Below are 13,397 nucleotides of genomic sequence, written 5' to 3'. Positions count from 1 at the left end.
TTTTATTATTATTGAAGATTACCTTCCAAAAAAACCCAGCAAAGAACATTATCCATCCGTTAGAATTCACCATTCAAAAATTGACCAGAACATATTCCTTTTATGTGGACAACTACATGATCTAAAATTGGATGCTAATTAACAGTGACAGATACATTTACCTTTTAAAAAACTATAAATTCCAAGCCTTGGCTTCTCCATCGGTGCACAAATCTGAGGAGGAGAGAAGCCTTACATGAAGAAAAGAATCGTGTTTGGTAGCCAAGGATGACTTGCCTGCATCTTTCAAAGAGCTTCACATTCTGTAAGAAAAATCCTTAAGCAGAAGAAGCTCATCTTGACGTTGCCAGGCAGTCACCTTTGCTAATCTGACAGGTTCTTTTCTCTCATGTTAGGCCTTTTATTCTTCGTCATTCATCTATGTGAATTTTTTTACAAGACATTATAATCTGATACACATGAACAGTTGTTGACGTTAAGATTCGAATGAATCTCATATTTACTGGATATTATATTGTTATGATATATAATCTAAAAGAGAAGAATCTCCTGTGAGATTTGCATTTATTTTATAATCTAAAATTATTGAGAGGATAGATATTGCAGATTAACATCTTGTAGATACCATGGATTATCAATATGATCTGTACATATTCAGTGAAATCTGCTCATTATAGGTTATATTTTCTACTGTTTCAAGTGACATCGTATGTATGCCCAAGGATTATATATTCAAATAATTAATATATGTTTTAATCATCTATATCATATAATTTTGTACTCCAGCTATATTTAAGTTTAGGTACTTAAATTATTTTGGATAAGAAAATGACGGTTTTCTACTTTTTTCTGTTGTTGTCAAGTTCCTCTATTACCTAAGATCGTGTGCAGGGACAGCTAGTGTGGCACCATGAGCTGCAAGAGGCTATGCTGATCCGCAAGGTCAGGGAGGGTCAATTAGTACAGGAGGTTGGCGTGATGAACTTTTCCAGATGCAAATGGTTGATTTTGCCGCTGCTCTAAACAGCCTGCTGAAGGAGTTCCACAGCATGATTGCCGAGCTCCATGGAAGTCAAGTGAACAAAAAAATCATGTAAAATTGAAGGATTAAATTTTAAAAAATTATTTTCACAAGATAAATTGAAGTTACACATATATTTTAAAATGAAATTTATTAGTACAGCTTGATCATGGTTCGGTTTTGTAACGTCCATATATTCAATACCTATATATGTACTCTTTTTCTTCCATTCAGGGGTTAGAGAGATTCTTTTAACTATGCCCATGCTAGTATCTTGTTTTGTTTATATAATACAAAACCCACTTAAAAAAAACAACTAGACTTGCATAATTAAATTCTTTTTTTTTTAAAAAAAAGGAGAAAAATAAAAATTTTCAAATTGTATCAATTTTTTTCTCCTACTAGCAATTTAAGAGAGGCCAAGTGGGCAATATTCCTTTATCATCCAAAGAATAAGGATCAACTGTTGGAGTCCACAAGAAGGGAAGAAGATTATTTGGCTGGAGGGTGAGTAGGCTGAAAAAATTTCGGTGTATTCTGGAAATAGCAGGTGGGTGCTGCTGATTCTCTCATTTCGCCTGCAAATAAGAGTAGTAAACGATACGCAACCCATCTAAATCCAACTCAAGAGCCAAGGAGATCTTAACATCCACCATAACAGTCGATATATAAAATAATTTGACCATGATTAAAGGCAGCATATGATTTATCAGTGGTTGTTCTCTTTTACTCATAAGAATAATTATTTGATTATAGTCATGTATGGATATCATATGTGAAATATTTTGTAATTTTAGTTAATGCGTAATAGAATAATTATAGTCACGTATAAATTTATATCTAATTTAATTTTTTATTTTTTCACTAAAAAGGTCTTATGATGAATTTTATGAATTATTTTTTATTTTTTATTTTTTCACTAAAAGGTCTTATGATGAATTTTATGAATTATTCCAAAACAAAATTGGAGTTATAGATTTTAACAGTGTGGTATGCACTTTGTATGCGTAAGACAGGTTAAGAAGGAAAGAAGCATATTTTGCATATATGGCAATCACAATTAGGATGGGCATGGGTCGGGTTTTTGGTCTACCCGTCCCGACCCGACCCGAGAATAAGAGAGCCTTCACCCGCGACCCGATCCGACCAAATAAATGTTTCACCCGACCCGAACTAAATATATGACATAAAAACCCGACCCGAAATAATAAAAAAATTTATTTTTATTCAATAAAAATAGTGACTTAATTGAAAAAAAAATTATATACCGAGGGGTATTATTGTAATTATCCCTAAATATATAGGGTAAAATTATATATTTTTTCGGGTCGGGTCGGGTTTTTTCACCCTAAACCCGATCTCGACCCGAACTCGATTTTTTTAAGAAAAATCTGACCCGATCGGGTCGGAACCCGACGGATCGGGTTTAAATGCCCATCCCTAATCACAATTCCATTAAAAGGACAGACCAAATATGGCAAGACGGACATATTATCGCGTTGGAAAGTAATTCTGTAATGCAAGTTGTGGATTTATGAATTGTGTGCACTATCAACCTTTCTTTTTGTCATCCCCCAGTATCCATCCAATTAAAATGAATTAAAAGTCTAATCTTTTGATTAAAAGATGTTTCCTTTTTCACAGAGTTTGTCTAATTCGATCCCTTTTTTTATTAATAGAGTTCGACAAAGAACATTTTTCCTTTTAAATAAGGATTCTTCATTCAAGATTGACCAGAATATAATTGGCTAATCTAACACCTTCTTTCCCATCATGTTAGACTCTCTCTTCTTTGTCAACCGTCTATCTGATTGTCTTTTGTGTTGGCATTAAATTTCAAGATTCTGAGGCTGTTGGCTCTCCCATCCAGGGTTTTAAAAAACGGTCCGCGACCGCAATTTTGGCTGCGATATAGCGGTTTCGCCGCTGTCCGAGTTACCCGTGACGGCCGCAATAGCGTCCGCGACGGCCGCAATCACGGTAAATCCGAAATAATCGAAAACGCGACCACGATTTGAAACCCTACTCTCATCGTAAGACGAAAGGTAACGCAATGATCGTACTCTGTTAAACTTTCGTGATATTATAGCTAAGATGGTGTTTGGTGAAAAGGAAAACGATAGAAAATGAGAGGAAAAGTTACAAAAAGAAATGTAAAACAAGATTGCATTCAGAAGTGCGCTACTTTATTTACAAATGGGATGAGTGATCAAACTTTTAGTTCTTTTTTATTTTGGTCCCTGCGTTATCTCCTGTTAGTTTTTACTGATTTGGCACTTAACCCCGTTACTTCCCTGTTTTACTTCTTTTCAGATTTAGCCGCATTTGCACCAAGCAATTGTGACCGAGGGATAGCTGAAAAACAAGCATCGAAGCTCCATTATGAGCATTACTGAAATAATCCATTGTTGCATTAGCTTAGACATCAAATCTGCAACACTGTGTTTCATCAAGATCACCAAGAAAACATGTCCAACAAAACTTAAATGGTCAATTCCCGAGCTTAAGGAACTGTATTAAGAACTTAAACAACTACAAAACTCAATCAAAGCTACCACATTGTAAACAATATCGATATAACTTCAGTTTCTTTTTGTCCGATTGAAAATTCTATTACAAAACATAAACAAAAGCATGAAAGGGGACATGGGTTTTTAGAGCTTTTACCTGTGCCGAGTTGAAATAGAGCGAGCCTCCGAGAAGGATGGGTGGTTGTAACAGTTATGAATGCAGCAATGTTTGAGGGAGTTCGATGGGGAAGAAGAAGGTGTCTTCATTGAGAAAACCATGGTGGAAGCTGATGACATCAGCATGTCTTCTTCTTCTTCTTCTTCTTCTTTGTTGCCTTTTCTTGAAAATCATTTCACAGAACTATGCATTTCACATTCATTGCTCGTACTTGTCTCTGCACCGCCATCATTCTTCTTCTCCAACGGTCGTTGATGAACATATTCCACCACTTCCCTCCCTGGCGCATCCTTAAACAATTTATCTACATAAACCGACGTTGCCGCTTTGTTCTTGTAATAGCGTTGGAACCCAAAAGGAAGAGCAAATCGTCTCTTCTTGCTCTTAAGCTGAAGGCATTGCCCGCACAGCAGTGAAGGCCTAGTAGATTAATTTAAAATTACGTGATAAATTTAAGAAAAATTTATTAAACAAGAATCCCTCTCTAAAATTTCTCATTCAAAATATACCCTTAAGAGAAAATGAAAAATAAAATGGAGGCATCGATAAATCAAATGGAAAAGAATTTACACGGAAGGATTACTTACATGAAGCCCATGTGGAGAGTCATCCTGCAAATCGTAAGGCAGTGAGAGCACTAAACATAGACCATCCACAAGTACCTCAACTTGGCAGAAGCTCTTGAGCCTAGTTTAATTATCAGTGTTAGGAAATAAACCGAGTACGAGTAATTTCTCTATAACCAGATTAGTGAGAATGTGAAATAAAAGTGGAAAAATAATACCCGAAATTGATAACGGAGTTCAGCCAATTGTGCTGACATCTTCGGACTGTTGCAGATCTTTTACTAAGAGAGAAAATTTACATGTGTTTACAAAACACTCACTACTCACAAGAAAACTCTCTAGTATTGGGAGAAAGAAATGATTTTTGGGATAGATTTTAAGCTAAATGAGCTAGGGTATTTATAGTTGAAACTTAAGGACTTAATCATGTAAATACCCTAAAGTCTAGTGACTAATTATGATTATCCCATTACAATATTTCAACAAACATCTACCAAACTTTGAAAAACCATTTTTCAAAGAAACATTTACCAAACTTTGAAAATCATTTTCAAAGAAACATTTACCAAACTTTGAAAACCATTTTTTCAAAGTTGGTTGCCAAACTTTGAACTTTTAATTTGGTGCATTGCTTGACTTTCAACAATCTCCCACTTGAAGACTGATTTTAATCTGTCTTCACACCTCGATCAATGCAGCAACATTTCTGGTCTTGTTACTCCAGCATGCCAACTGAAGTTGAACACAACTTCAGTTTGTCCGTGGTCACCGTCTTTGTCAACATGTCTGCCGGATTTTGAGCTCCACTAATCTTTTCAAGTTTTAAAATCACATCTTCCAGAAGAGACCGGATAAAATGATACCGCAATTGTATGTGCTTCGTCCTGGAATGAAAAGACGGATTCTTTGCTAGATGGATAGCACTTTGACTGTCGCAATACAAGACATTGTTTTCTTGTTTCTTGCCTAACTCTTCCAAGAAACTTTGGAGTCAAACCATCTCATTGCTGGCTTCCGTAACATCAACATATTCTGCTTCAGTTGTGGAGAGAGCAACTATCTTCTGTAGTTGAGAAACCCAACTCACTGCAGTACATCTTAGAGTATAGACATACCCTGTAGTGCTCCTTCTGATGTCAACATTTCCGGCTAAGTCAATATCTACATAGCCTGTCAGTATCATATCTCCACCTTTGAAACAAAGTGCTTTGTTTGTGGTACTGCGCAGATATCTGAGGATTCATTTGACTGCTTCCCAATGTACATTGCCTGGATTATTCATGTACCTGCTAACAGCTCCCACTGCATGAGCAATATCTGGTCTGGTACATACCATGGCATACATCAGACTTCCAATTGCTAAGGCATACGGCACCTTTACCATGTGTGCACGTTCTTCCTCCGTCTTTGGTGACTGTTCTTTGGAGAGTCTAAAATGAACACCTAAAGGTGTACTTACTGGTTTAGCATCTTGCATGTTGAACCTGGAGAGTACTTTGTTGATGTACTCAGCCTGTGATAACATCAAAGTCCCTGATTTTGTGTCTCTCTTGATCCTCATCCCAAGAATCTGCTTTGCAGCACCCATATCCTTCATAGCAAAACTGCTTCGACAATTTTTGCTTCAAGCGTATAATCTCTTGCATGTTTGAGCCTGCAACGAGCATGTCATCAATGTACAATAATAAAATAATGAAGCTGTTGTTGAACCTCTTGATGTAGCAACAATGATCTGCTTGGCATCTGGTAAAACCACTGCTACTCATGAAACTATCGAACTTCTTGTACCATTGTCTATGAGCTTGTTTTAAACCATACAAGCTCTTCTTCAACCTGCATACCAGGTTTTTCTTGTTTGCCTCTATGAATCCTTCTGGCTGCCTCATATAGATTTCTTCCTCCAAATCACCATGAAGAAAAGCTGTCTTTACATCTAACTGCTCAAGATGTAAATTCTCTGCAGTTACAATTTTCAACACCAGTCTGATTGTGGACAGTTTTACGACTGGAGAGAAAATTTCATTGTAGTCAATACCTTCTTTTTGCTGAAAACCTTTGACAACCAATCTTGCTTTGTAGCGTTTGCTCCCATCATGCTCTTCTTTGATCCTGCAAATCCACTTGTTGTGGAGCGCTTTCTTGCCTGGTGGTAATTCAGTTAATTCCCATGTCTGATTTGACATAAGCGAGTCCATCTCATCTTTCATGGAAGACTCCCACTTGAATGAATCCTCCACTTGCATTGCTTCATCATAGCACTCTGGTTCACCATTGTCGGTCAGCATCAAGTAGTGCAAAGAAGGAGAATATCGTTGGGTTGGTTTAGGAATTCTGGAGGAGCGTCTTAGTTCCGGTGTGTCTGGTTCTTCTTGAACTGCTTCAGGACTGATTTGAACATCATTTCCAGAAATCTCCCTCGAACTCAGCAAATTCCTTTGTTTCAGCTTCGATGTTTGAGCTACTTGATTTTATGGTTGATCTGTCTTTGTACATCACATTCTCATTGCAAATGACATCTCTGCTTCTGATGATTCTTCAGATTTTCGTAGTCCCAAAACCGGTAACTGAACTCATCACCACCATAACCAACAAAGACACATTTGTTGGACTTGACATCAAGTTTACTTCTTTCAGCAGAGTTTATGTGTACATAAGAAATATAACCAAACACTCTTAAGTGTGAAAGGTTTATTTCTTTCTTGCTCCAAACTTCCTCTGGTATTCTGCCATCCAAATGAACCGAGGGCCCACAGTTGATCAAGTAAGATGCAGTGTTGATAGCTTCAGCCCATAGAAATTTGGGCAATCCGACATGTATCCTCATACTTCTGGCACGTTCATTCAGAGTTCTGTTTATGCGCTCTGTTATGCCATTCTATTGCGGTGTCATGGGAACTGTTGTCTCCATCTTGATCCCATTGTTTGCGCAGAAATCTCTGAATCTACGATTTCTGTACTCTCCTCCATTTTCAAACCTCAACCGTTTGACTTTTAGACCAGTCTCATTTTCCACCATGTCCTTCCATTTTCTGAAGGTATCAAAGACTTCTGATTTCTTCTTCAGAAAATAAACCCACACCTTCCTTGTAGAATCATCGATGAATGTGACATAATATAATGAGCCTGCAAGAGATGGAACTGGAGATGGTCCCCATACATCAGTATGAACCAACTCTAACTTTTTCAGCCTTGGGTGTCTTACCAATCTTTGCAAAGATGACTTTCTTTTGTTTGCCAAAGATGCAATCCTCGCATAGTCCGACATCTACATTCTTTAGATCCGATAACTTCCCCTTTGACAAAAGTGTTTTCATCCCTTTCTCGCTCATATGGCCAAGCCTTTGGTGCCATAGGTTTGATTTTCCATCAGCATATGCTACTGTAATGATATTCTCTAAATTTGAGGTTATATAGAGAGTACCAGTTTTCTTACCACGAGCAATGACGAGTGCTCCTTTGGTAATCTTCCTTTCACAACCTGAAAAAATTATGCTAAATCCTTTACCATCAAGCTGTCCTACAGAAATCAAATTTCTTTTGAGGCCAGAAATATGTCTCACTTCTTTCAGCGTCCAGGTGGTCTGGTTTGGCAACTTTAATTGGATGTCTCCTTTTCCGACGATCTTCATGGTTTCATCATCGGCTAGATGAACCTTCCAAAATCACCACTGATATAGTTCTCCATGATTTCTTGGCATGGGGTGGAGTGGAAAGATGCCCCTGAATCCAAGATCCATGATTCAATCGGACTGTTGACGCTTAGAATCATGGCATCACCTGTCTCCTCTATCACGTTGGCAGAATCCTGTGTACCAGTATTTTTCTTCGGTGCTCGACAATCTCTTTTAAAATGACCCTTCTTGCCGCAGTTATAACAGGTAAAATCTTTCTTTCCCATTCTTGATTTTCCCGTTCTGGATTTCGATCTGCCTCGGTTTGAGTTTCTTTCTGAAGTTCTCCCTCTAGACTCCGTGTGCAAGGCTGAGGAGGTTGATGCTTCACCCGATTCTCTTCGTCGAATTTCTTCACTCAATACCAGATCCCGAACATCATCAAATTTTAATTTACTATTTCTCGATGAGATGCTGACTGCTGTAACAGTGACTGCTGTAACAGTAGCATTCCAACTGTCTGGTAGAGATGATAAGAGAATTAAAGCTCGAACTTCATCATCGAATTCAATTTCCACTGAACTCAACTGGGTTGTGATTGTGTTGAGTTCATATAGGTGTTGAGCCACTGATGCCCCTTCCGCCATCCGCAAATTGAATAATCGCCTCATCAAATGAATTTTGTTTGAGGCCGATGGCTTCTCATACATACTGGAGAGAGCCGCCATAAGACTCGTCGTGGTCTTTTCCTTTGCTATGTTAAAAACAACATTTCGGGACAACGTCAGTCAGATAACTCCAAGGGCTTGTCTGTCGAGAAGAGCCAGGCTTCATTCTTCATGCCCTCTAGTTGTTTTCCTGAGAGAGGTTGATATATATTTTTCTGGTATAGAAAATCTTCAATCTGCATTTTCCAAAAGTCAAAGTCCGCACCATCGTACTTTTCAATTTTCACCTTCCCTTCGTCTGCAGCCATCGCTCCCACTCGAATCTGGCTTCTTCGGATCGTTTCTGACAATTTGTGCGAACCACTGTGTATTATAACACCTCCGTCGACAAACTCATATCGCCGACAAATTTTTTACTATTCATGAAATTTACTATGCACATGAATAGTAATGAATAGTAACCTCGCAAAAATTGACAAAATTCACAACCAAAAGCTCTGATTACCAGTTATTAGGAAATAAACCGAGTACGAGTAATTTCCCTATAACCAGATTAGTGAGAATGCGAAATAAAAGCGGGAAAATAATACCCGAAATTGATAACGGAGTTCAACCAATTGTGCTTACGTCTCCGGACTGCTGCAGATCTTTTACTAAGAGAGAAAATTTACAGGTATTTACAAAACACTCACTACTCACAAGAAAACTCTCTAGTATTGGGAGAAAGAAATGATTTTTGGGATAGATTTGAAGCTAAATAAGCTATGGTATTTATAGTTGAAACTTAAGGACTTAATCATGTAAATACCCTAAAGTCTAGTGACTAATTATGATTATCCCATTATAATATTTCAACAAACATCTACCAAACTTTGAAAAACCATTTTTCAAAGAAACATTTACCAAACTTTGAAAACCATTTTCAAAGAAACATTTACCAAACTTTGAAAACCATTTTTTCAAAGTTGGTTGCAAAACTTTGAACTTTTAATTTGGTGCATTGTTTGACTTTCAACAATCAGGGATAATGAAATTTGGAAGCCAGGCTCCGCTACTATTCGGGCGGTCGTCAACTTCCTTCAATACCTCATGTCAAGCGTTTTAGCTGTGGATCCACCACAACCTATAATATTCGATAATCAACTTGCTTATGTTGCCTATGCTGCTTCAATGGTACTTATTATCTTAGTTTTGTCATCACAAGTAACATCAAATAAAGAATAAATAATCTAAATAATATTTATTCCCGTATAACTTCTATAAAGAGAGGAATACACCAAGTGAATCCCATAAAGATGAAAAAATAAATAGAACGATTAAGATATTTGACACTGAAATAGAACCAGTTAACAGTAAAAACGATTGATAATTACTTGAATGTAAAAAACATAAAATAAAGAGAACCTCAACCTAATGAGAACAACAAACTATATGGCATAGAAATGTTTTGCGGAAGACGGCTATCGGATTGAGCAAAATCACAACTGATAATTTGACAAAATAAAAATGAAGATAAAGAAGACACAAAATTTACGTGGAAAACCCCTGAATAATATAGGGTAAAAATCACGGGCAATGGTAGAAGGATTTCACTATGAGAAAATATGAATTACAACTTCTCTCAATCGACAAAGGAGAAAAACAATGATAATTCTCTCTTGATAAAAAGAAGAAAACGACTCTAAAAAAACTCTCTAGTATTGGAAGAAAGCTAGAATACTTTGGGATGATTTTGAAGCTAAATGAGCTAGGGTATTTATAGTTGAGGCTTAAGGACTAATTTGTAAATACCCTAAATTTTAGTGACTAAAAATGATTTTACCATTTTCCAAAAAATTCAACAAATGCTAGCTAATTTTCGGTGCCATTAATTGTGCACTTTCGGTGCCATGTGCACCACCTAGCTTGACTTTTCAACAATCTCTCACTTGAAGATTTGATTGAAACATTCATATCTTCACACCATTCTTTCTACCTTGGACCTTCATGTTGCTTACGTCTCTGACAGGCCACAAGAGGATCGACACCAAGTAAATTTATTAGCGTTGATCACCTTCGTCATGAAATCTGCTATGTTGTCTTTGGTATGGATCTTCTGCATATCTACCATCCCCTCTTCTACCTTTTCACGAATGAAATGGTACTGAACTCGTATGTGCTTTGTCCTTGAATGAAATGTTGGATTCCTTGCTAAATGCAAGGCGCTTTGAATGTCATAAAACAGAGAGACATATTCTTGATTGTGCCCAAGCTCCTCCAATATCATCTTCAACCAAATTGCTTATTTACTGGCTTGTATAGCTGCTACATATTCTGCTTCTGTTGTTGACGTAGCCACAACTGACTGTAATTTTGAAACCCAGCTTACAGTTCCACCAGCAATTTTGAACACATATCCTGTAGTAGATTTGTTTTTATCCAAATCCTCTGCATAGTCAGAATCAACATACCCATTGATAAGTAAATTTGATCATCTGTAACATAATGTAACATTTGAGGTCCTTTTGATGTATCTCAAAACCCTCTTTACTGTATTCTAATACTCTTTTCCTGGATTCGCCATGTATCGACTAACCACTACCACTGCTTGTGCAATGTCTGGTCTTGTGCATATCATAGCGAACATTAAATTTCTCACTGCTGATGCATACGGTACTCGAGACATCTTCATCCTCTCTTCTTCACTGCTAGGACTCATACTGGAGGATAATTTGAAGTTAATAGGAAGAGGGGTAGAAATTGGCTTACAATCTTGCATGTTGAATCGTAACAAGATCTTCTTCAAGTAATTCTTTTGTGAAAGCCAAATCTTCCTATTACTTCTGTCTCGGTGAATTTGCATCCCTAAAATCTTTTTTTCTGATCCCAAGTCCTTCATTTCAAATTCCCTAGTCAGTCGTGCCTTCAATTCTTCAATAAGATCTTTGTTGGGTCCTGCAACCAACATGTCATCCACATACAACAGCAATATAACAAAATCATTATCATCAGACCTCTTGAAATAAGCACAAGGGTCTACATTAAGTTTGTTGTATCCAAGGCACATAATGAAGGAAACAAATCTCTTATACCAACACCTCGTCGTCTGCTTTAGACCGTACAGAGATTTGTTCAACCTGCAAACCAAGTTCATCTTTTCTTTTTCTTCAAAACCTTCAGGCTGGAGCATATAAATTTCTTCTTCAAGATTTCCATAAAGAAAAGTTGTTTTAACATCTAGTTGCTCTAGATGTAAGTCCAATGTAGAACACATTGCCAAAACTACTCGAACTGTTGTTAGTCGAACCATAGGAGAAAATATTTCATTGAAATCAATACCTTCTTTTTGAGCATATCCTTTGACCACCAGTCTTGCACGATACATCTCAACTTGATCGTCACCATTTCGCTTGATTTTGAAGACCCATTTGTTACCAATTGGCTTCCTTCCTTGTGGTAGTGGCACAAGGTCCCATGTATTATTTTTATGAAGGGATTTAATTTCCTATTGCATCGCCATCATCCACAGTGAAGCATCTGAGCTGTTTATTGCCTCCTAGTATGTTGATGGCTCACCGTCCTCTATTAAAAGGCAGTATGCAATATTACCTTTTATAACATAATCTGAGTGCCAATTGGGACGTATTCTCACACGATCTGATTGACGAGTTGTTGGAGCTTCAGAACTCTCTGGTTCTTGTTCATCATGTGTTGGTTCTGCTTCAGAAGAATCTCCTTGTTCAAACTCTTTTTCCACATATATCTGAGTAGTCTCTGACTTTTCAGCGCTATCATCGTCTTCTTTTCTTTGTAGTTTATCTTCTACAAAGACAACATCTCTGCTGATGATCACTTTGCGGGCAGTGGGATCCCACAAGCGATACCCCTTTACTCTATCAGCATACCCCAAGAATTTGCATTTCCTGGATTTTTGATCCAACTTTGAAATTTCTTGGGAGTTGTACATCACGTACACAATACTTCCAAATACATGAATGTTTGAATAATCAGCTGGTTTACCAGTCCACATCTCCATTGGTGTCTTCAGCTCTATTGCAATTGATGGAGCTCGATTCACCAAATAACAGGCAGTATTGACTGCTTCTGTCCAGAATGATTTTTTTAGGCCTGCATCCCTCAACATTGCTCTTGTTCTTTCTAACAAGGTTCTGTTCATCCGCTCTGTCACTCAATTTTGTTGAGGAGTGTTCGCCACTGTGAATTGTCTTTTGATGCCTTTTTTCCTGCAAAAGTCATTCAATTCTTCGCTTGTGTATTCTCCTCCATTATCTGTTCTAAAACACTTGATCTTATTTCCAGAATCAAGTTCCACCTGCGCCTTGAAGTTTTTGAAAGTTGAAAACACATCTGACTTCTTCTTAATAGGGTACACCCAACATCTCCTGGAGTATTCATCAATAAATGAGACAAAGTATTTTGCTCCGCCTAGGGATGCAATTGGTGCTTGCCATACGTCAGAGTGAACCAATTCTAGGACACTTTTGCCTCTAGAATTTGATGTATTGAATTTCAACTGGTGCTGCTTACTTGTTAGGCAATGCTCACACAAAGTAAGTGATACATTCGTTAAGCCTGAAAGTAGCTTTTGCTCCACAAGGACTTTTATTCCTTGTTCTGACATGTGTCCAAGTTTTTGATGCCATAGCATTGCAGAATCTGAACTGCATGAGGCAACAGAGGCTTCTTCTTCTAGCAAAGTCTATCCCTTCAGCATGTACAAGTTTGCTGCTATCTTTTCACCTTTCAGCACTACAAACGCTCCACGGAACACCTTCATGATTCATTTCCGTGTTTCAATCTTGCTTGCATTATTATCCAATAATCCGTAGGATAATAAATTTTT

This window comes from Hibiscus syriacus, unplaced genomic scaffold, assembly GCF_006381635.1.
Source record: "Hibiscus syriacus cultivar Baekdansim isolate YM2019G1 unplaced genomic scaffold, ASM638163v2 tig00002793_pilon, whole genome shotgun sequence".
Taxonomy (NCBI): Eukaryota; Viridiplantae; Streptophyta; class Magnoliopsida; order Malvales; family Malvaceae; genus Hibiscus; species Hibiscus syriacus.
Note: the sequence above shows the minus strand (reverse complement) of the source record.